The 23858-nt window shown below is 40.5% G+C and overlaps 1 protein-coding gene across 3 annotated transcripts in view; it reads left to right on the top strand.

The window, feature by feature from the left end:
• The window catches only part of FGF13 (fibroblast growth factor 13), a 266520-nt gene that overhangs the window by 49696 nt on the left and 192966 nt on the right, over positions 1–23858 (top strand). Inside the window, exon 2 of one of the 3 annotated variants that reach the window (XM_052813807.1) lies at positions 17353–17521. The exons of the other annotated variants lie outside the window; for them this stretch is intronic. The gene's annotated coding sequence lies outside the window, so the exon portion shown is untranslated. The remainder of the gene's footprint in view (positions 1–17352; positions 17522–23858) is intronic. 3 annotated transcript variants of the gene reach the window in all.

The raw sequence follows: 23858 nt of genomic DNA, 5'->3' as shown, positions 1-23858 counted from the left end.
CTTGTCAAGTGTGCTTAGAGGTAAATATGTATTCACTAAAGCTTCTGTTTATATTGGAGATGTTATAAGGTTATTTATGCTAATGAATGAGATGTGTAAAATGTTACTGATTTGATATTGCCCTTTCCCTTCTATACATTAACTTCACTGAATCTAAAGCTGTTGAAATCTGTCTCTGTAAAAAGAACCTATTGCAGGCATGAATCACTTTTTCCCGTGAATGTCTTATCTGTAAAATTCGAAGTTTCAAATTAGGTAATTATGGGTAATGATGGTAATGACCTTTGATTAAGATTGCATATTGTTTAATGAAACCTTACTGGCAGGCTTAGATCTCTGTTTCAAAATACAGAACTAATAGCAAAACATGAAGGATCATTACAAAGCGGCTGTTAACAGAAGGCACAGGTACCTGCATAAAGATGCTACATTGTACTGCCTCATTCTTGCAAATCTCTTTTAAAACATGATTTTTGGACTTGGAAGGACTTGGATTGACAGTCTCAGTGACTAAAGTTTCTCTTGAAACTCCTGCGTTACTGGCAGGACAATGCAGGCCGCCACTGCCCACATCCTTATTAACGGCATACGGGAGAGAGGGTAATCCAGTTTCTTTTTTTAGTAGAGTCCCTGACCTCCCTCTTGAGTTTCTGATAGACATCCTTGTTAGCGGTGGTGTTCTGGGGAGATCATATTTCTCATTTTAGTTCCTAGTGTAGTGATATTTATCTCCATTCGTGTCAGCCACTGAAGACATTATGGACAAAGGCTTACAGCACTGCAGGTGTAAGCTGCAGTGGAGCAGGTGACCAGCAGGCAGAGGCTTTGTATCCCATTATCCAGGAGACTTTTTAAAATTTATGCACCTGTGATTTCAATTGCAGATTATCTTCATTAATATCCCCTGTACAAAGTAGTTTATACTACTGTCATATCAGCCAATTTGAGTAAATGAGTTATGCGCTAATGTATTCATCTGTTAGAAATCAGTCTTTATGCTGATTCTCCTCTACCTTCTGATTACTACTAATCCCATGTTTGCTGAATCCATGGCGTACTCTTGCTCTGTAGCAGTCTGAACAAAAATGTGCCAAACAAGGAGTATGTGTCTGCAGGTGGTATTGCTCAAAAAGGCTTATTATGGGTGCTCCATTTCTCTCTCCGTGGTAAGCACTGTTACATGTGACATGATGATTATTTAATGATACGCTACTATTAGTTCATCCAGTTAATTTTATGACTTGATTTCTATAGGCCTACTTAATGAATTCAATAGTAAGACTGATATTTATATCATGCTTCTCATCCCGGATCACTGAAATGCAGTCACCTTTGCTTTCAACTGCAACAGCTAGTAACAGCATGTAAGCAGATTAGTAAAAATGCTGAACAGAAATGGCATTGTTCCTCCAGAGATCTCAAAGCGCACTGTGAAGGTGGTTATTTATTTGCTTCCTTATCCATAAACAGAGTTGAGATGCAAAATGGGTAAGCTAATTGGCTACAAACAGTGTGTTGATAGTTGTGGTGGGAAAAGGATCCAAGAGTCCTATCCTATTCACCTGATTCTTTTACGGCTTCAGGAAAGACTGTGAAGAGATTAACTGAAATCCTGGAAGAAACTTAATGTAGGCAGAATATTCTTGTGCATATTGTAGCATATAGGACAGCGTATTGACAAATGCATTGTTATTAAATTGCTGTGGTACTTGTAAAGACCACTGTGATCAGGGCTGTAGCTTTCTTTAATCCAAAGGAAATATTCAAATGAATAATGTTCCTGTTACATGGCATTTCTAAGACTTTTCTTTGATTTCTGATTGTGGAACAGTAATATTTTCTGCTTTTAATAATATGCTGAAGAAATAAATCCATGTTCCTCCAAAAAGAAGAATTCAATAACTAAACACAGTTGAATGCTGCAGTACTGCAGTAGTGCAGTGCTAGGCATAAATAAGTTGTAGACTTAGTGGTTACGCAGAGGCACCTATTACCATTATTGAGTAGGTTCTTTACTGTTTGTGGCTCTTCAGGACTGGGTTGGGTTGTGATGTTCGCTTGTTTCGTCTTTTGCACCACTTAATCTTCCAAAGATGTTTTTCTGTCCTGGATGGTTTCCTTTGACAGCAGTGTGCTGAGCAGTGGCAGAGGTTTTTTTGTTTGGTTTTTTTTTTTTTTTTTACATAGGCTCAGGAAGCAGAAGAAAAAGAGGGAGGAGAGATGGGGATTTGAAATCTTTCATCTACATTGAGCCATTGTGAATTTAGGATCTAGGGCAGAGTGTTAAAAAGAATTAATCATTAATGAGCCAATAAAGAGTATTAAAAGACAAATTGGCTGAACCTTCCTGGCCTTTTTCATTTCCTTCTATGGAAACAAAGTATAGAGTGCCAGATGATAAATAGCTCCAGTGCAGCCATTCTTGCAGGATTAACATCATAAAATCTCAAATAATAAAAGCATCCACTTTTTAGTGTGTTAACCAAATAAAAGCCTTTTCTATTGTGCCTGTTTTATGTACGCAGAAGCAGTCTTGAATAAACATCTGCCTTCAGAGCAGTCTGCTATGCTAACTCCTGCTTTTTCTTCTCCTGCTGTGCTCCCCAAGAAATTGGTTAGTGGACAAGTATTTCCAGCAGCAGTTTCTGCCACAGTGGTCAGGTACCTGTATCTTCAACTCTGCCTCTGCCAGACTGGATTTAATTCTCTCTTTATCCTCACTGCAGCCTATTTGCCGGCATGCCTTGTCCCTCCTGCAGGGAAGGCTGCCCTCCAGCTCTGCCAAGGAGCTCTCAAGCTGCCTGTCCCTTGCCACTACCTGGGCACTGCTGTGCCAGGTTCATTCTACCACCACCCAAAGGGATTTTGGTGCAGGTGGCTGCCAAGGGCAGTGGTGGTTAGCATGGGAAAGCAGGAGGTGTTGGAGTAAGTATCCACCAGACAGAATTGAGCTGAGGAGTGTGGCCTTTCAAAGAAACCAAGTATGATTTCTGCTGTTGGATCCTGCTCTCAGCAACAATTCAGATGCAATAGAGAATGGTACCCACTCCCATGACTGTCAATGAGTTATGACTTCAGGTGTTAAAATTAGGAAAGAAATTAAATTGATTGTGCTGTTTTAATCTCTAGTGAATTCATCATCATGTTTCAGTGAAAATCAAAGGGTTGAATGCATTGCATCTTTATTTGAAAGTTTCACTTTTGATACTGACAGAATTTTGAATGCCATTCTCACCAATGCACAAAGCTGGATCAACATGCTTAAATGTTTAGTCCTATGAATTAACTGTTGAGTTTTCAGGATTAAAATGGTGTAGAACATGCAGTTAAAAGGAGAAGTGGGTCCAGTGCCTGAACTGAATGTGGAAAGCATTTGAACCATGTGAAGGCTGTTACGGTAATCACAATATTTGGGTTGGGTTTAACACTTGAGTTGCTTAGCCAGGTTATGAAAATAATTCTGTTTTTTTTACTCTTTCCTATCTGGAAAGAGAACCTGATGGATGTATTCCCTCTGCAGAGAGCTATAGGATTTTGCCAATATGGAGGTCTATTGGCAACTCTGTAAAAGCTGGAGAGCTGTGTATGACCTGTGTTAATACAAAGCTGCTGCCAGTGATCTCTGCCTCTGGCATACAGGAACAGCTTGTGGAGCTCACATGCTCCAGGCTGCAGTCAGGGGCAGGTAAAATTTTAAACCTGACAAATGTGAGTTCTCTGTGGGTCATTCAGGCATCGTGAACACGGGAGGTTCATGAATACCTATCTCAGAACATCATTTGACTGAAAGAATAAATTTGAATTCACGCTGATTTGCTTTGTACCTAGCAAAACTGTGGGGAAAAACATAACACAGGTTGTAGCTGTCTTCTCCTCTTCCTCCTCCCAGCCCACCCAAGCTCCAGCAGAATTCTCAGGGGGAGTCTGGTGCATTTCCCCATCTCTCAGCATCAGAAAAGACAAATTAGCTCTTTTCCTTCCTTACACCCTAGAAAATTTCCATCATTATCTGCAAGAATCTGAATGCTCTTGCTTCCCACTTAGGAACAGGACAATTCTAACATTGTGATAAATTAGTGCCTCCGCGACATGGGTTGCAGTTGGTGAATTACAAATGTTTTGCATTTGGCTGTTTTGCTTTTCTGCTTGTCTTTGTGTAGGTAGGTGTCTACTTCATGGTCCTTAAAGCAATTTGATGGGTCCTGTTAATAGCCATGTTCTAGAGCTCAGCTAATTTAGTCAGCAGATCCTTGTGATAAATTAGTGTCTCTGCGACACGTCATGTGCCCTTCCAGCAAAGGGCACTTTGTTTCCTTTGCAGTTGATTGGAAGCATGGAGGACTGTTCTAGCGTGGGCTCGGTTGATTACGCTCGTGGAAGACACGTGGCTCAAGGTGAATGCCTGCAGAGGTAGTGTCTGGTGTTCTCTGGGACTGAACTTGCTCAGGTGAAGAACCAATTTGAAAAGCTGAAAAGGGTTCAGTAAAACACTCACTGGTTTGCAGTGATGCGTTTTGGAGTGAATCAGCAAATCCTGATGTTCTTGTGAGTTCTGCGTGTTCTTATCAAAGGTTCAGGAAGTATGTTTATGTGCAAATAGGATCAAGCTTTTATATTAGGAATTGATCTTTTGTCCTCTGAGGGTGCATGTGCCACAAGGGATAGAGATGTGGCTATGAGAATAGGTTGGAACTAAAATGCACTTCTGAACCAAGTTCAATAATCTTGTTGAAAGAAAGGCAGAAGATGTAGGCTTGCAATTTGAAATTGTATTTGCTATTACATTTCAAATGTATGATAATCCCTTACTGTGTGACTATTCACCCACCCAAATGATAAACTGAACTCAATGCTCTCATGGTGGTGATGATAACGCCAACATATAAAGGAAAGAATGAGCAATGGTGATGCCAGAGACTTTGTTGGTTTCTGTTACATTACTGCTTATTACTTGTGGCACTTACTTAAAATGTAGTGATCAAGCATCACTAACTGGTAATAGAATACATGCTTCAAATCTTCATGTTTCAGGTCTTATGGCCTCTTGGGCTGAGGGAGTGGACTATGTGTTTATCTGTATGTAACATGTCTTTGGTGCTGTTATATCTGGTATTTAAAAAACAAAGCAGCAAACTTGTTCTCATATATCTCAAAAGTTTGGAAGGTATTTTAAAGTGATGCTGTAGTGTAAGTCAGAGGCTGAAAAAAGATGCTATGCTCACAGTTGTGACTGCTACGGGGAAGCGTTACTTGGGATTTATGCAGTGTGTCTGAAAAACCATGAGACTGGAGTGCTTGAGGGAGGCTTCAGTGTGAATAGCAGCTTCATGTCAATAATCTGGAAAGTTGTAGGCTTGTACCACACCATGAAACACAGTGTTACCTCTGTTCTGACTTTGAAACCACCCTTGAAACTGCTGTTTCGTGGAGGCTCTAAGGCCAGTTATCTAATTGTCATTTTTTTGCTTGGAGATGACACTGTTACTGCTGTATGATAGACACAAGCATTTTGTATCAGAAAGTGGGAAAGCTCCTGCTGAAGTGATGGGAATGTTGCCTCAGCACAATGGCTGTGTAAGCTGAGGAGTTTGGTATCCCACATGCCTACTTTACTTCCCTATGTTTTTCTCCTGAATTTTCTTGATATGAGGAGTTTCTAAGAAGGTACTATGGTCTATTGTGTTCTTTCCTGCTAGTTTCATAACAGCTCTGCAATTAAAGTTAGTCAACATATGCATACAATAAGCCTTCCAGTAATTCTATTTAATCATGAGGAAAACGTTTCTACAGCCTGGCCACATGCCGTACTCATAAATTAGCTCAGAACAGCGTTTCCAACATATCACCCCCCTTCATCTTCACTGGGGAATTTTCTGCAAAGCTATTAGTGACTTAAAGGAACCCGTTTGGCTTAGAAAAGATACGGTTTTTAAACCTTTAATTTCCGTGTTCTTTACGCTGGGAGACCGCAGAAGCAGGCTGCTAATATGCTGAGAGTCCACATTTGTGAATTAGCTTTGTGTTCTTTTTGACTAAAGAAAGCAGAGAAAAAGGAAAGCATTTATGTGTACTATTGTGTATTTCATCTACTTCACAAATGTATTTATCTGAATGTGAGAATTGCTGATTCAAACCACTTCTCTGGTTTTGAGGCTGTGGGTGCACTTGGAGCATGGTTAATGCTGTGTACCTCGGGGGGCAGCATGGCCTGTGGAGTGCTATCTGATTAAGGTCTTCTCGGCACCCTTGTGGCTATTGTAACATGATTAATTTGTATTTAATTTAAAAGAGGAAATAGCAAGGGATTTAGAGATCGACGCATCTGGTTCTCCAAGTTCTTCCCAGGAGATAAAGCCGAGATAAAACTAACGGGATGGAGGCTTGAATGCCAGGAGCAGCAGTGCTTTGCAATGTGACTTCTCCTGGCTTTCACAAGCTATATGAAGCATGGACTATTTTCATCGAACCCTTTTCTACAAGATTCACTCCTTACTTTTATGTAGACTGCTTTTTGTTACTTTATACTAGCCACATCTTCTACAGACTGTGCAAAACCTGAAGCACACACCAAAAGATTGACAGTGCATTTAGACCTGTGGTCTGCTTGGCACCTTCCTCACACAAAGACTGTGGTTAGCATCCCAGTACCCAAAAATGTGTGGTTGAAAGATGACAGTGAGTGGCTTCGTGAGCTACCTATCTGAAGCATTACAAATGTGTGTTCTGTTTTAGGTTGTGGAAAGCACAGCAGTTTGTAAAGGGTTAACACGCTCCTGTGTTTGGTAGTTTGGGGAACAGTGCAAGTAGAAAGGAAAGCTGAGTAAAGGCAAGCTAAGGAGAAAGGTGGGTGTCTTGCCTTTTGGCTGGCTGATGCTGGAAATGTCTACAGAGATTACAGTTGAATGGTCTTCTGGAGATTTGCTTTTGTTTTGTAACCATTTTGTGATAATGCAGCAAGCTCTGAGGAAATGAGCTCGATGGGGACTGACGCTGGGAGCTTTGTTCTTCTCCTTGGCTGGCAGAGCTGCCTGCCCATGTTACATGCAGGCACCGGTCTGTCACCTCGTCCGCCTGGACCCAGGCATTGCCTCTCACAGAAAAATAATACAGCAAAACATGACACTTGTTCACGCCTACATGGCAAAAAGGTAGTTTCTATATGGTGAGCCTAGCCAAAGGAGGAGATTGGTTTAATATTTTTTTTTCCTTCCCTATTACCCTTGTGTTATTGTGGATGGAGCCTGCATTGTGTAAGCTCTCAGCTGAGAAAAGATTTGGCATCATGTGAGTCAAGTGCCTTTTGTTCAAAGGATTGCAGTTTGCATACTCAACGAAAAGAATCTTTCTTCTATTTGGACAAGATCAGTGAAAACTTCTTGAATTGCCGCCTTCTCAGCCTTTTAAAAAAATCTTTTTTAAAAAGAACTTGTCAAGCTACCAAGGGAAAAAAACAGCAGGTAGAGCATGCAACAAAATATAAAGAAGTAAAAAATAACTTCAAAAGCTGTGTGTGAAACTTTCAGTCTTTGAGCATTGTTTTCATTATTTATGTGACGTGAAGTCTTCCCCCCCCCCACTGGATCTGTGGGGAAAAAAAGATGAAAACTTGGTTCTGAAGAGTAAATTTTTAATTCTGTTCCTTTTTGAACTCTGTATAACAGGTAGCAAAATAAAACTAAGGAAATAATAAAAGAGAGGATTTTTTTCCACCTGTTTGTTTGGAAGATGTATGGGTAGAATTTACCGTTCCTGGTGACACATAAGAAATGAAAACATGTTCCAGAAATTTCTGTAGAAGTCTTCAAGAAAATATTGTGCACTCATAAGGTTTGCAATGAACTGAGATATTTTTTGGGTCTATCAGTCAAAAGCCTTTTCCATATAACTGCTTCTAGGGACTCCAGTGAATTTACAAATAAGAGTAACTCTGTGATTAACCTCTTACCTGGAATTTACTTTCTCATGTTTTCCACAACAGCTGCTTGTCAGGTACAAGTCCACAGTGATCTGCTGCTAATACTGCAGGCTGGTTTAAGAAATCACTACCTTGCTTTGGGGAAAGCAGTCATCTGCGTGGAGCCAGGAGAACTAAAAAGCCAGGGAGGATAGCTGAGCTGAATGAATTTTGAATTTCTGTCAGGTGGAAAATTCTGGCATTTCAGCTGGGTTTTTTTCATCCTAAATTAAGAACTAAGGTTTGGAAGGAAAAGACTTGGCCTTGAGGTCTAGGTTGATGCAGCCATCGAGCAATGTCTACTTCAGAAAGGTCACACAGCATCTGTTTCTCTTGCTCCCTGGGTTGGTAATGTACCCAAGCTTTCTCATCACCCAAAAGCAAGCTGAGGACACAACTACAAGCTGGATGAAATTCCTTTGTGTAGAAAACAAAGGTTCTGAGGTTATTTTTAAATTTATAATGTTTAACTTAGCTATTTTTTATTTTAAAAAAATTAAAAAGAAATCTCAACAGTTTTGAAATGGAAGTCTTTTGTTTCACTACATGGGATGAGCAGAAATATTCTTACAAATCATTTTGATACTAAAATGTTTCCTACTGTGGCATATTTGTTTCTTTGCTGCAGTTCAGGAAATTAAGCCATGCCTAGAGGAAGGCTTGGAGTTGTAAGGCCCCTACGTGATTTCTGTAATGCTCTGAAGTCAGGTAAATCCATATGATATGGTCAGAAGAAAAGGTATGCGCACTGTGAAAGCTGAAGTGCCTGGAACAAGTGAAATAATGGTGGCTTGAACTTGTTGCCATTCAGTAATACATTGATAGCAGTAAGAAAGCAACATGATACAGTGTGAATTGATTCAACCCAAATTGTCTTAGGACTGTCAAAAAGTATTCAGATGTAGCAGGAAATAATTCACTGAATTCCCTTTCCTGAACAGTAAAATTTGAGGAAATTTTCCTAGCTGAAAAGTTAGAATTTTGTTTTTTTTTCAGGAAAATCATGGGTATTCACCCCCACCCCCGATTTTTTTATTTGGCAAGGCCTGCATATTATGGTGTGGAGGCATTTAAAATTTCTCCTCTGTTTCTAGAAATTGTCTTCTGGTCATGCCTTCTGCTCTGATTCCGGACAGACATGTTACCTTTGAGTAATTGGCATGTGGTATAACTTGGAGCAGCCCTAAGAATACATGTAAAAGAAACACTTTTGTTTCCTTGTTCTGCTTATATCAGGGTTAACTGAGCTTGAGGACTGTGTTTGAATTCTTATTTATGTAGCTCTCTGAAAGAAATACTTGAAATGTACTGCTGCTAAGCATCACACTATATTATATATGTGTTGCTACTGGGATGATCAGCTGCTTCTGATCAGGGTGTTAAATGTTGCTTGATCATTCATTGTTGTTGCATCTGCTGGACAGACATGCACATAAATAACAGTCATCATGTGTGGATTTTTTTTTAAGAAATTCTCTTAAATTCACTAATTATTCATTCTTCTTCATACTGTTACATTTCTTGCATCTTTTATGATTGAAAAATTAATTCCAACATTTAAGTGCAATGCAAAAACTCCTTGGACAGAGTGAGGCTGGGAATGTACTTGCAAGTATACTTGAATAGTGTACTAGTACATGAGTCACAGATGTGACTTGTCCGATGATGCAAAATAGTGGTAAGCAAAACAGCCTTTTTGTTCTGTAAGCTACGAATTCCATCACTGGCTGAGTTGTCTGTGCCTTATGGTCAGGTATGTCAACTTCTTCCTAAAATACTCAAAATGGAAGAAAAGCTCTAAAGAGATGAATTAAAATTCTGTTCTCCATGTTTTGGTTCCAAAGGGTATCATCGCTCATCCTGTCCTTTTATATTTTGCCAGGCATCAGATGGTTCAAAAGATGATTTTAGTTCATTTCAGTTTTGCTGTTGTACTTTTGATGCTTCCTGAGTAATATAGTATTTGACAGGGCTTGAAGTGAAACTTTATTCTATAAATAACCTTCCAGTTTTAATAAAGTGAAGGACAAACTCCACAAGCGATTGTGCTGAAAAGTTTTGCCTTGTCCTTTACCCTTCTCTCAACCCATGAACATACAGCTGAACCATCCTTGCTCTGCAAAATAGATAGCATGGCAGCTTCAGGAGATGAAAAGAAATTGTGTGATGAGCTTCACTTCTGCCCTGGGCTGCGTATTTCCTTTCCTTGTGAATAATTTAGGACCCAATCCCACAATTCTGCTGGGACATGAACAGTTACCTCAAGAGTAAGGGAGCTTCCACTGAGAAGGAGAATTCTTCACAGGTGTGAAGATCTGCTAAAGTGAGTCTTTATTTGCTTTTTATTTCCTATCATGACACACAAAGTAGCTGTGTTTTCATAAGAGGAAAATGCAAGGGTCCTGTTGTCGTCAGCGATCTTTCAAAGAATTTAGGTACAATTGTGCTCAGCCTGTGGAAATTTGCCATGCTACCTACTAGGAGTATTTGTTGGATTTTTGTAATGTGTTCTCAGTAGACCTCATTTTGCATTCACATACGTTCATATGTAGCCCCTGAGGCCTTCACCAAGGGTGCAGGTGTTGCTATTCTGATTTGCCATTTCCACCCTGGGCTTGCCTAGCTGGCAGGGCAGCGGGGAGTCAGCTGGCCATGGCTTTGGTTTTGTCCTTGCTATGTGTTCTTCATCTGGTCAATCCCAGTTGTCCCCTCCTGGCGCACTATCTCCTGTCCCCTTCGCTCCCTGCAGCTTGATTCTTGTTTCCTTCCTGAATCCAAACCGCGCTTTTCCTCATTGTTCAGCATGTCCGCCTTAGCTTCTCCCTTACCTTTATGAAGCCATTGCCACTTTGCGTTATTTATTGCTTGTTTGCTAAACAGCTGGAGTCATGCTGAACCTGTGAAATGATTTCTCCTTTCTTACAGTCACAGTCTGTAATCTGTCATGTCTTTGAGACCATTTCATGCTCTAGATTAGGGAATTTTTAATATTGTGCTCCTGTCTGGAGTTTTGCTGGGAATAAATCTCAAATTCTCACAGACATCATCTACAGCCCTAGCTTCGGGCACAAGGAACATTGCGCTTGAAATAGTGTTAATGATGCTATACCAAGTACAGTGTGGGTCACAGTGTATATAAACTCTATCTGGTCAACTTGTTTTTTACTGCTGTGACTTCCCATAATATGATAGTTGCTGGAGTACTGCAGCCACCTGCATTTCCAGCAGACCCAGTGTGCAGCAGCTGCCCCTTGTAGGGCAAGAAAAGGATGGAATATGAGACTGCAGCATGCATTTGTATCGGTCAGCAACAAGGACAGCACAGGGTCTACCACATCATGCCCTGGGCAAAGCAGCTATTTGGAAAAGTTGTGTGTAAGGAATAACACGTTATTCATTTCCTCAGTCTAGTTAGTCCATGAAAAATCACTATGACTGATGATAGTATTCCTAAATGCAGAAGAATCTGAACAGAAAGGAAAATACTTCCTTTAACATAATAAAACGGAAAACCCTGACATTACTTGAAACAACTGGGCAGCTAAAAGGCAGGGCAAAGATGCAGAAAAATCTGGAACACACAGCTCTTCCCTGACCTACAGGGCAATGGGTTTCCCTGTTTTGCTCTTTATTTAACGTACATAAAGAATGATGAGAGAAATTAGTAAAGATGCTGCTGACACCCCTTGGCTGCTTTTTGGTCTTTTACTCATGATGGGAGGGCACAAAGTGTTACTGAGGCATTGAGGAGACTGGTTAATTGGCTCATGCGGAGCCTGGAGTCTGCTAGCTCTTGGAGCAGCTCTAGGTAAGCCTTCTGCTGCCTGCTTGGGGTGTCTGGAGGTCACTGAAATACCACTGAGTGATGAATAAGATGTTACAAGGTGAGGGCACAACCAAAAGGACCAAGACTGTTTCCTGTAGCCTGCTGTGCTGGTTTTTTAGTTGCGAAGTTGGTGTCCTGCTGGAGTTCAGGAGCTCCGTAACCTCAGGATTGCTTTGCTCTGCGTGCAGAAAGGCTGGATGCTATTTCTCACTGAGTGGAGCTTTGTCTTCTACATTTTTGGCTGCTCTGAAGCCATCTGGAGGTGTCAGCTTGCACATGCTTGCTTGCCAAGCTGTGTTTCATGCAGAGACCAGGTAACACCTGCGAACCATTGTCTGTACAAACTATCAAGTGTTTTGCAGGTGGCACTTGAAGTGTTGATGTTCACCTGCGATGGGCTAAATGGTTTGTGTCATGCCTGCCCTGGGAGCTTGTCTTTCCAGGTTACACAACAGCATACGCTGACTTTCAGATCCTCTGAGCTTGGCACCTTTGACTCTTTGGGAGGAGACTGACAGCCAGAGCTCCTTAACAAATTGTCCAAAGAAATGAATTCCGAATCTGTCAGGGTTTGCTGGAGACCAGAGATCTTGTACTGTAGGAAGAAATGAGAAAGTTACCTTATTCTCTCGATTTGTAATTTAAGGATGACACTGCGGTCTTAAGTAGACAAAAGATTGCTGAGACTACATGTGAGAGTGATGGGGGTGTGTGCACGTGTGGGTGAGTGTTTTGAGTGATCTCTATTTCATTTCTTAGCTATTTTTATGCTTCCATGCGTATAGCATAAGTGACGTGCTTTTGGATGGGCCAAAGGAGAAGGGCAACACAAAACCACAGGATTTAGAATACACATTACAAGAAAGTAACAGCACAATGCTTCAGACTGTGTAGTAATAGAAAATTTGCCTTGTGTTTTGGTACAATATAGGAGGCTTTATGAGTCTCTTGAGAGAGCAGAGCCTTTCTACTAAAGATAGAATAATGGAAATTTTATGGAATAAATTTTATGCTACTGGTATACACCTAAGGAAAAATGGCTGGGAAAATAATTATAAGAGGATGTGAAAAAAATCTTAGCTCTAGCATTTCGGTAGTAATTTGAATCAGTCTCTCAAATGATCTCATGGAACAACTGTCTTCTGTGTATGTTCATGCGTTCTTGGTGGAAGTTGAAATAACTGTTATCACTTTCTAAATTTTCATAATACTCTGCTTATCAGATAGTGTACAGTTTGGCTTGTGTTTCTTAACTGGTTGTACACAAAATATAGCTTCTAGGCTTGATCTTGCAAAGACTGCAGACTTGAGAGTAAAACTAAGATCACACAGAGTGTTCAAATTACTTTTGTTCACAACTGTTCTGGTCATCAGTTGATCCATGATAATTATGCATGTCCTGCTCTCATCAGATAGAACTGTGTGTTACATGTGTCATATTGGCCACATTTTGATCTCATCCTTAGTTTGATGGAGAAGGCACTGCCCTAGAAAGTGGGAGATGTTGGGGAAGAGAAACCGGATCGCCTGCTCTTTGCTGTCACATAAAAAAATAGGAGTCTTTGAAATGTTGCTGTTGACTTCCTGTGTTTTCAAGTCAGTATGCCTGTTTGATGTGGTTTATAGTGAAATCAAAGCTATCCATGTCTCTGAATATGTTGTCTGGATTGAGCTCCTCAGAGGACTTCAATGCAGAGGCTTCAAACTGCTTTAGTTTTGAAGGTGCACATCGGCACGCTCACGTTGCCCAGCAGCATGTTGGGGCTATAGCACAGCCTAGGTGTTCTGAATTTCATGCAAGATATACTTCTAAATATCCAAGTGCTTGCTCGAGATCTTGCCCCTATATTTGCAGTCTGTATAGGGTGGCAATGAAACAACTATGTTGAACAACTACTGTTGTTCAAATGCAGTCAGCCTAGTAATTTCTTTTAGGGAAAAAAGGAAGTATTTTAATTATATTTAATATTAGTCCTGCATAGACACAAATGCCAGCATGATTTATTTCATTTAGCGGTATATTCCTCTCAACTGAATTATGTGTAATTGTGTAGACATGGTCACTTTAAATATTTTATGGGCTTGTATAATGTAAGACAGAGTGCAGCCTGTAGGGCCAGCAAGAAATATTACTGTATAACTTTTATTTAATTTTATTTCAGCAGTTTAATAATTCATTTTAACTGGATTTGAACATCAGAACGAGCTCATGGCTAGAGTGTAACCTACTGCTGTAGTTCTTGAATAGACAAGTCAGAGGAGTGAAGAGTCTTGAATAGCCAGCAGATGTGAGCTACGCGTGTGTTCACGTTGTCATCTAATAGGAAACATCTCACTTGTTTGCTGCTTCAGAGGCAAACTGTGTTAAAGGTTTGAGCTGGCTTAGAAGCTTTCTGTCAAGGTTAGGGTTATGTCTTGTGGAAAATACAGACTTGCCAAAATAAAAAGCGTTTTAATGAAGTAGGAAGGGTTCCTTTGGAGACCTGTCTTGTTTGCTGCTATTTTACCTGTAGTCAGGATTTTGCTACTGGAAGTCCTGGGGTAAGGGGAGAAAACTAAATAATTGCATCACCTTCTCGGGCAGTATGGTACACTGGACCCAGTCATGGCCTCCATGAACCTTTCAGAGATGAAATGTGGCAGTTGGGTCTGTGCTGTTGTCACCCTTGGCATCCCTGAGATGTCATAGGATGGTCTTCCACCAGCTGGGACAATTTTGGACCTCGCTCAATTTGGACAGGATAAAACCTTATATGCTTTCTGTCTTATTTTTGAAAGGAGGCAGGAAGGATCAGCAACATGGTCTGCTTCCTGTTCCTGCTTATCGTGGCAAAGTATGTGAAGTTCTTACTTATAGGCAAGGCTACTGTTTTGCTGCGGACACTGGATGAGGCTGAGCCCAATGGGTGTTACTGTAAGTGGTAAAATGCCTAGTGTAAAAAGGGAGGAATTGTTCCCATGTGTGGTAGCAGTTGTGCGTTAGACCATCTTCTTGTAAGGCTGTGAGGCCTGATTCAGTGAAGTGCTCAATAATTTTGCAATGCAAAATGTATTAAGGATGCTCAGCACCTTTGCAGGCTGCTGACTTCTAACTAATACAGTACATGACCCATAGCTCACCTGATTTTCATAGTCATTTGCCTTGTTAAAAAAAAGGTCTGCCATCATTATCGAGTGAATATTTGTATTTATTTGCAGGATGAGTATCATTTAAGTCAGATGTCATCCTTTTCAGGTTTTGCCACCGGTCACGTCATAGATGGATTTGAATATGACTTATTTTAGTGAGGTAATTAACACAGCCAGCTTTAAATGCAGCGTCCACAACTGCTTCTCATTTTTGGCTAATACAGTACAAAATCTGTCACTAACATGCTTTTCATCTGGAATCGTCCACCTGAGGATGTCTGATCTCTTGAGTTTATCTGCTTAAAAATGTTTAGTTGCTCAGATGAATGGCTAGAGCTTGAAGTATAAAGCACTGCGTAAATAAAACACTTGTCCATCCAAGGAGTCTCTGCAGGAACCATGTAAATAGATTACAGTCAGGGTTAATGGGAAGCTCATCCATGTCTCTGCTTAAGCTCTCTGGTGTCTTTTTTTGTTTGTTTGTTTTTTCTCTTTTTCTTTCAGGGTCATGTGTAACATAGTAGCCTTTTGAGGCTGATGCAGAACAAGAGTATCTCACCTGATACCTGCTCTGTTAACAAAATCGTGTTGTTGTAGATGACCAGGATGTAACTGAATAGATCCAAGGCTTTGCATCTTGCTTTGATAAAGCAAGAGTTGATCAAAACTGTGACATTTTCAAACACATTAAATACTTTATAGCCTACTTGAGTTCAAAAATTTGTACTCGTGGGTCTTTCGGTTATTTGTGAAGTCTTTCCTAGAGGGGTAAAACAGATCATAATTTGATACAATGCAGCCTAATGCTTTTTGCTTTACTCAGAGTAAATGTCCAGATTTTGTATCAGTTGCTTTCATTTGTCTGAAATTATCAAAACTGCTTCTCAAGAACTGAGATGCAATAGCTCCAGAGGAGCTGTAGTTAGATAGAGAAAGGCAGGGAGATAAATGTGCAGAAACGAGCATGAGTTCCTGCTGATCAGGTTCCCCGCCTCTGAGCATGCTGTACCAGAGTAGCCTTTGCTTCCCACGACTCCGCATCCCCATATGCTTCAGCCTCGGTGCCCAATAGTCCAGCTGGATAACATCCCTGTGGGGAGGCACTTGTATCCTCCTCCAGCAGATTCCCTGCTGGCAGCAACTCTTCTGGAGATCAGGGTCTCCATTCTGGCAGGGAGAGGGTGGTAACCATCTCCCAGTCCTTCAGGTTTCTACCTAATACTTGCCAAGAGACATCTTGTGTCTTCAGTACGGTCTGGCAGGTTTCCCTTCGCCCTCCCCTTCCTCCTGTCCCATCTTTGCAGGCACTGTTAAGCCGTTTTACCTCTGCATCTTGCCTTGGTCTACCTGCAATGTAGCAATGCTGCTCGTGTGTATGGCCATGTATGAGTGGTTTCTTTTCCAGTAAATTGAACTCCCCTTCTCCTCACACCAGCTGCCAAAAGATGACAGCTACTGGGGAGATGTAAAATCCAAAAAAGCTACTGATACGTTTTTTAGGTGTAGGCCCTTCGGATTAGAGTCAAACAAATTGTTCATGTTTTGGTTTGTGGACTGATGAGAAAGATTGGAGGGAAAGAAGGCAGATAGGGGAACTGGATGGATACGAGTGGGTTTTGGGCAGTTTCCAACTAAGAAACAGTAATTTTAAGAAGTTTTGAAGGGTTAAACAAAATGTTTTGCATAGCTGAATTTTTTTTTTTTTTAGTTTGGGGTTGATTTTTAAACAAATCTGAATTGTTGCCATTTCAAATCAAAAGTCAATTAAAATCTCACATCTAAATTTTGAATATTTTTGGTTAATTTTAATAGGGATTTCTCACGGCAAAAGTTTGTCTGAAAAATATCACCTACTACTTATGATGCTAGACAGCACATTTTGAGACATTCGTGTTTTGACAAAGGAAGCTCTGTCATACAATTTGGTTTCGCATATTTTTATACTAACATTTAAATGTTGGGCTTGAACTACTCAGCTGTAAGAAAATATGTTTATAATCTCCTTACAGTCACATATTCTTGCATGCTGAAAAAGTTGGTTAGAGTAATTTGTAACTCTTCCAGATAATTTTAAAGCATGCATGTTTTAGAAGAAAAAAGGAACTGCAAACAGGAGCTCAGAAAGCAGCTTTTCATGTGTTCATACGAAAGGCGACTGCAGAGCTTCCAGTGAAGCTTGCCAGTGACTGAATGTTGCTGTTGGAAGGATCCCACACTTGGATTTGAACACGTTGACCAACCGTGTTGTATAGGTGGCCAAAAGAATGAATTCTACTTTTAGAGAAAACACCTGTCCCTGCTGCCTCCGGTCCTGTGCTGCGGATTCCTCTTGGCAGCAGAAAGAGATAGAGCAAGTGTGCTCTATTTTGAAAAGTATTTTTGGCACTGCAATAGTCTATTCTTACCTTCCAGATGTACCTCTTAAAATATTTTTTTCTTACAGTCTCTCCATGAAGTCTGTGCATGCATCTCCCATGTGACTTCCAATATTTTCAACCTTGGACCAAATTCTGGCCGAGGGCAGAGGGAGTTTTGCTAGAGCAATGTTTGGGCGACGGAGTCGCTGAGTGAAGCACCGGTTTTACTTGGAAGCTATATCTGCTGTAGGTTAGGTAAGGTAGAAACTTCATATGGGGGCTGTATTCTTGCATGAGATTGCATTGCTGTGCTTTTACATTTGGCTCTTGAAAAGCGGGAAATGTCACGCATGCATTGAAATTCGTGTTGCACTGAGAGTGCTGACGGAGACCTGGACAGACAGCTTGGTTCCTGAGTGGGCAGGGTTTTGTGCTGAAACCTCTCCTTTTTGAAATAGGATTTAGAAAGTTGTATGCATTTATTTCTTTAGAGCACTCTTCTATAGAAGAGCGAGTCGTTTGAACCATGCTGTTTGTTTATGATACAGTAGGTAGCTGGCAAGTTTCGTGATTGTTTGAGCTGGACTCTTTTAATAACCATGTTTCTGATAGGAATACTCAATGTTTCAGAAGAAAACTGTCAACAAGCTTGTTTTAGATCCTTTGAGCAAATGTTTGTGACAGTCACCTTACCTCCAAGATTCACAGAACATAAATATGAATGCAGCCAAAGCAAATAATTTATTTGAGCAAATATTCGTAGGAAAATGAGCTGTTATATTTGCATGGGGCTAAAACTTTCTTCATCACAGAGGTTGACCGAAGAAGTTAAGACTCTAGCTGGAGCTGTCAAGGAAAGACTTAGGTCAAGCGAGCTTGCTTGCTTTTGTTCTTTCTTTTCCAAGCCTAAAGTTAAGATCTTAAATTCTTTCCCTTTGCGTATGAGTGCTAGGAGGAATGTAATTACCTAAGTGATAAGAATGTTGATTAATGCTGCCTAGACTGTTGATAACACCTATTTTAAAAGGTGAAAGCTTTTCTATGTGTATGCTCCCGTGTATTATAATGGAACACGTAGTCAAGAATTCGGCATTTTCCTCATGACTCCTGGTGTGTTGAGTCATCACAGAAGCCTCTATTTGCTCTTTGTTATTCATTTATTTCATTACCTTATTTAAAATGACTTGGAAGAAAGGGTATCGAAAGCCTCTAGCTTTTTTTATTCAGTATGTTCTTTTTTCCCCTAAAAAAAAAATATTTCTATTTACTAAGCAGTGAGCATCCGCACAGTGCCAGAGCCGAGCTGGAAATAGAACAGTGACTTCACCAGCTAGTTTTATAATGGAAAAACTGCAGTTAGCATATATTTTGCAATGCATGTAGTTGATAAAGCAGTGTGAACAGCTTTGCAGTGACTGAAACTTCATAATTATATCAACACGAAGAATGCCAGTATTTAGATGTGGAGTCAATTCTTTGTTGCTTTCTTCCTGGAAGTCTCAAGGCCATAAGAATTTAACAGTCTGTGAATAAATAACTGCTATTTAGCTCATCAGAGATGGTGTTGCAATTCTTATTGCCTCTGAACTTGCTTAAAGCTTCTAGATTTAATAGGAAAACTGCAACTGCAACTACATAATTGTCTGGATAACTATTATTGCTTGTAATAACATTACTCACAGTTTAATACTCACAGTATAATAGAGTATACTTGATTTGGGGGCAGAGCAATGACATATAAAAGCACCCTCTTCGGTTAAATTCTAGGAGACAGCAAATTTTTAGAAGGTTGGAGGGAGCTATTACATAAGGACAAATATTTACCTAATGTAATCAAACTCCTCTTTAAATCAGAACAATAGTGGGAGTGCAGTTACTATGGTTCTGTGTAATTTTGTGCTATATTTGGCAAAATTTGGCAGGACTAAAGCCCCAGCTGATCATCTGATTTTGAAAGGGAAGAGAAGAATATGGCAGGTTTGCATTCCCGATCTGTCCTCAAGATGATGGCACAGGCTCCCTTGCTAACCCTGAGCAAGGAAAAATAATCCTAAGAAATATTTATCAAAAAGCACCTTGCAGCACTGCAGAGCTGAGATGGTGAGTGAGATTTTGAAAGATGCTGTCTTTGGATGCCTTCCCTCTCCTCTCCTGTGCCTTGCACAGTTGGTTTAAAAGGACATGTGCCTCAGCCTCCATCCTGATCTCCCCACACCCTTGGCCCAGGACCCCATTTCAGCCCAGCCAGGGGCCACCAGTGTCTGCCCCAGCAACGCTGTAGGATGTCGGTCTCCCGTTCTGCCACCGCCCTGCCCGGCCATGGGGTCCCAGTGAGCCGGCCTTGATCTACTTGTGATCTGCCAAAGTACTTCTTACTGTAAGCTGAATGAAGCTGATGGATAAAGCATTCTCTGGGTCATGCCCTTGAAATACTGATTTACTGACTGCTGGTATGCACTGGAGAAGGTCCTACTCCCCTGAGCTTTTCTGGGATGCAGAATCGTGTCAAGTGATGGACAGGTGGAGACATTGAAATAGGGGTAAATTTGACTGTGTGTTTTTTATGGGGGTTTTTTGTTTGTTTTTTTGAATTGATCTCTTGCAGTTGGGCTGAATGCGAGTTCTGCATATTGCTTAGGACTTTGAACATCAGACTGCAATAATTAGTAAGAGATAATTAGCACAATCACAGTAAATCATCTAACAGCTTGAGCCATCTGATGTGACACGGAGTCTTTGCATGCTTCATACGTAACCTTTCAGAGAGCATTTCGTGCTTCAGCAATGGAAAAAATAGAAGTGCGGGAGTGAAAACAATGTCTTTTCTTGACAACGGATGATACACATTTTTCCTTGTCTTTCACCTATTTCTTTGTCATATCCCATTTCAACTTGCATTAGAAAGATATTGAAGTCATGGGCAGCTTGGAGAGTGCCAGGAGTGCCCATATGGGCATTATATATGGAACGGACAGTACATCATTGTTTACGTGACTGATACTCCGATAGACTAAATACTGCAGTTGGCAGACAGGAGGAGTAAAAGTATATGGTAAAAGGAAGCACTGTATAAGACTAAGCTGAGAATATGATTATTTTCGTAGGTGGCATCAAATCTTTGAAATACCTGATCTTTTGCATTTTTATGTTGAAAAGAGCATACCTAATTTACCACTCAAATAGAAAAGTTAGATACTGTTCATGCAGTGAACAAAAATGGCATTTATATGTAGCATTTGATAAAATTACAAAAGGTGAAATCGCTTGTTCTTTAAATGTAGTCATGGCTTTAACTGAATTTTTTTTGTTTTCAACTGATCATGCCTTTTCTCTCATTTTATTGTGGGAGTATTTTAACCTTACCTTTAAAATACTTAAACTTACCTGTATTGAAAATAAAAGCAGAAGTACTGAAATATTGAGAATATATGCAACAGTTACCATAATGCATTCAGACACCTAATTTTTATTTGTTCCTAAGCAATTATGTCAATCTTTTTTAATGAGCAGTGCTCCTTGTGGTTTATTGTGCCGGATAGGCTGGACAGAGGTAATCACAGTGTCGCTGGTCCAGTTTAGTGGTTTTCAAGCTGAGCAGGAGTTGGGCCATAGAGACGTGTGGTGGAGAAGCATAAAATACTGTATTTTGGGGGGTGCAGATCATGCTTTTGTTGTTGATACTTGTATTATTCAGAGTAGGTAGGATGCTTTATCTTCTGAAAAAGGAAGTCATGCACACAACAGCCTGAAAACTGATGATCGATCAAACTAAACATTGAATCCAGAGGCAGGACCTTTCAGCAGTAAACTTGGCCTGGCAGCATGCCCTGATGAAGTTGCTAACTGTTCTGTGTTGTAGTTCTACATTTTTATTTGGGGGTAATCGCATTTACCTAGGTTCTTAGGTATAGTTGGAACTAGTTCATGTTTCTCTAGCACCTCAAGGATGTAAAATATATCATCAAGATGTTGATTTATTTGGTGATTCAGAGGAAGAACTGACTGAACATCCTGAAAGCAAGCTCTGAAGACAAGAAGTTGGGATGTACCTTTAGAAGACATCAGCCAGTCTTGGCACTTGGCCTCTCTTCCCCAATACATGCTGTCCTTCCTCAAGGACATGTGGTCTCTCTTTCTCTGTCTGCTTTCTGCTTCCCCTCCATCCAGCCCGCCTGCTGCCCTTCTTTTTTTTTTTTTTTTTTTCTGTGAAGTTTAATTCTTCTTTGCCTAGGGTAAAGTCTTAACAAATCGTTGTAAATAGCATTGCCCCTTTACATTTGTAGCAGAATGATTTGCTTGGTTTGCTACTATTTAGCCTGACTGAAACAAGCTTCTGGCATATAATTACATATTCTGGTCATTAAATCCCTGTTAATAATGTACTGTATTAGATGCCATCTGTCTATTCAGAGATACTTATGTCTGCTGAGTCATAAGTCACTGTGTCAGATGCTGCGGTAGGTCCATGTGTGTGTTACGGATGTTGCATTCGTGCCTTTCTTGACTCTGGGATAAGAGAGGACAGGCCACATCTCACCAGTTCTCTTACTCCAGAGAAGTTGTGGGAAAGCAAGTGGATTCTCAGTATGTCACAAGGGAAAGAGAGCATCCTTGAACAGGCAGGGTTGGGAGAGGGTGAAATTTGTGTCAGTATCTAGAGCGATTTATGCAAGAAATAAGATGAACATCTTTATCGATTTGGGGAAGACCTTAATGGGGAATGGCAGTAGATTCTTCATTAGCTATTTTTTAAGATGAGATTTCTCTTTCTGAAGAAGATACTATAGAAGATCCAGGTTTTAAGCAAGGCTCTCCTTGGAGTGATGGGAAAGGAGGTCAGGCCCATGAGCTGAATGTGCCTCACAGGGCACAAACCGGGAGGCTGTCAGGGTCATGCTCAGGAGAAGAGCACATTTCCCCCACTCTGGTCCACCAAAAAAACCCCTGTTGAGAATCACTTGTTTGTTTGTTTATGACCTATGTTATGCAAAAATTCAGCTTAAATTACCAGAATGGTTGGGTCTGGTTCAGCACTTACAATTTTTCTTAGGATTTGAAGTTTTATGAATGCTGTCCAAAACTCACACCTTGTAGGGACTCTTAAGTAACAAAACCCTGAGGCAGGATCATGTTTGTAAACATAAACTTTACCCTGGACTCCCTCCAGGACTTTTCTCTGTGATTCTCCTCTCTGTGGAAAGCAGGCTTAAAAAGAAGCAGTGCTCTGATATGAATTCTTCTCAATTGAAGTTTGGGAACCAGTCTGCTCAAGCTGCTAAAAGGAATCAGCAAAATGACTTCATTCAGGCTCCTAAAACCTTTCCACTGATTTCTCATAAATGCCAGCTTTTTCAGAGACCTGTACTAGAGATTTTGGGTGAATTTCTTACTGATTTATATATCGCTTGCCTTTTGTTCCTTTAAAGATAACACTTGTCTTGATATCTGGAAGATGATATTGGACCAGTCGGAGAGAACCTCTTCCAAAAATGTTACCTAAAAACATCCAGTGAGATCCAAGAAGAAACCAGACTGAGCAAGCAGAAACATTTCATTTTATCTATCCGTAAAGAATCCATTGGGAGATTTTTATTGAAGGACTTGTGCAATAACTTGTGCAGTAAGTGAAGGAGAATGCATCATTTCCCCTGGAAGACAGGCAAATTGAATAAAAGTTATATCTCAAAGGTTAGGACAGCCTGGATAGCTCATCAGCTGGATAACCACATGATAGACCCGGAGGCAACTTCAGAACTGTCATCTCAGCTATTATCAGTGGAACTAGCCAAGGAGTCAGCTGCTGAAGTTAGCAGGCTACTTTCTATGTGGGCATCTGGTTCTTGCAGCAGGCAGTTTAATGCAGCCCAACTGTGCTGCCCATCCTCTTCCATGGAGTGCTACCCAGGCAGGTAGTAAAATAGAGGACTCTTCTAGTACATTTCAAAAAGTGGATGGATTTTAAAATGTAAGTAGTTGGTAGACTGATGATCAACTCCTGAAGAAAAAAAACTTGCCCCTGAGTCATGGAAATCAGCTTAACTGAGTAAACTGCTTGAGTACGACTTTCAGCAATTTTGCATGTTTGTCCACTTAACATGCTCAGCAAGTGTTGATAGATTCCTTGTGTCAAGAACAAAGGCAAGCATAATGGTGCAAAAAGCAGACATGCCTTGTTCGCCCAATGTGACCTCAGGTAGAGATACTACTGCAGGGCACGGGATAACTGTGTGTTCCCTGAGCCACGGTAACTGGCTGGATGCCTGTTCTCAGCCTGTGGTGGACACAAGGTTAAATACCCTCTCTGAAGCATTCATGAAGATTTAACCGAGCAGAATTAGCATGCCTACTGCAGCAAGTTTGTTTTGCTTCACGTTTGTGGTGAGGACAGAGTGCGTGGCTAGGCAAGTACTGCTCCAGGTGGCAGGTGGTAACTCACTGATGCATAGTAATTCGATTGTGTGTCTGGCCTTTGAGAAAAATTTTCTAAGTTTCTTCTCTTAATGGATAAGACTCTTTTCTAACAGCATAAATAATTCTTCCAGCCTTTGAAAATATGTTTGAGTTAATTGCAAAAAAAGTGAAATTGAAGGAA

Source organism: Harpia harpyja, chromosome 18 (genome assembly GCF_026419915.1).
Source record: "Harpia harpyja isolate bHarHar1 chromosome 18, bHarHar1 primary haplotype, whole genome shotgun sequence".
NCBI classification, from domain to species: domain Eukaryota; kingdom Metazoa; phylum Chordata; class Aves; order Accipitriformes; family Accipitridae; genus Harpia; species Harpia harpyja.
This window is presented reverse-complemented; position numbering and strand designations above follow the sequence as displayed.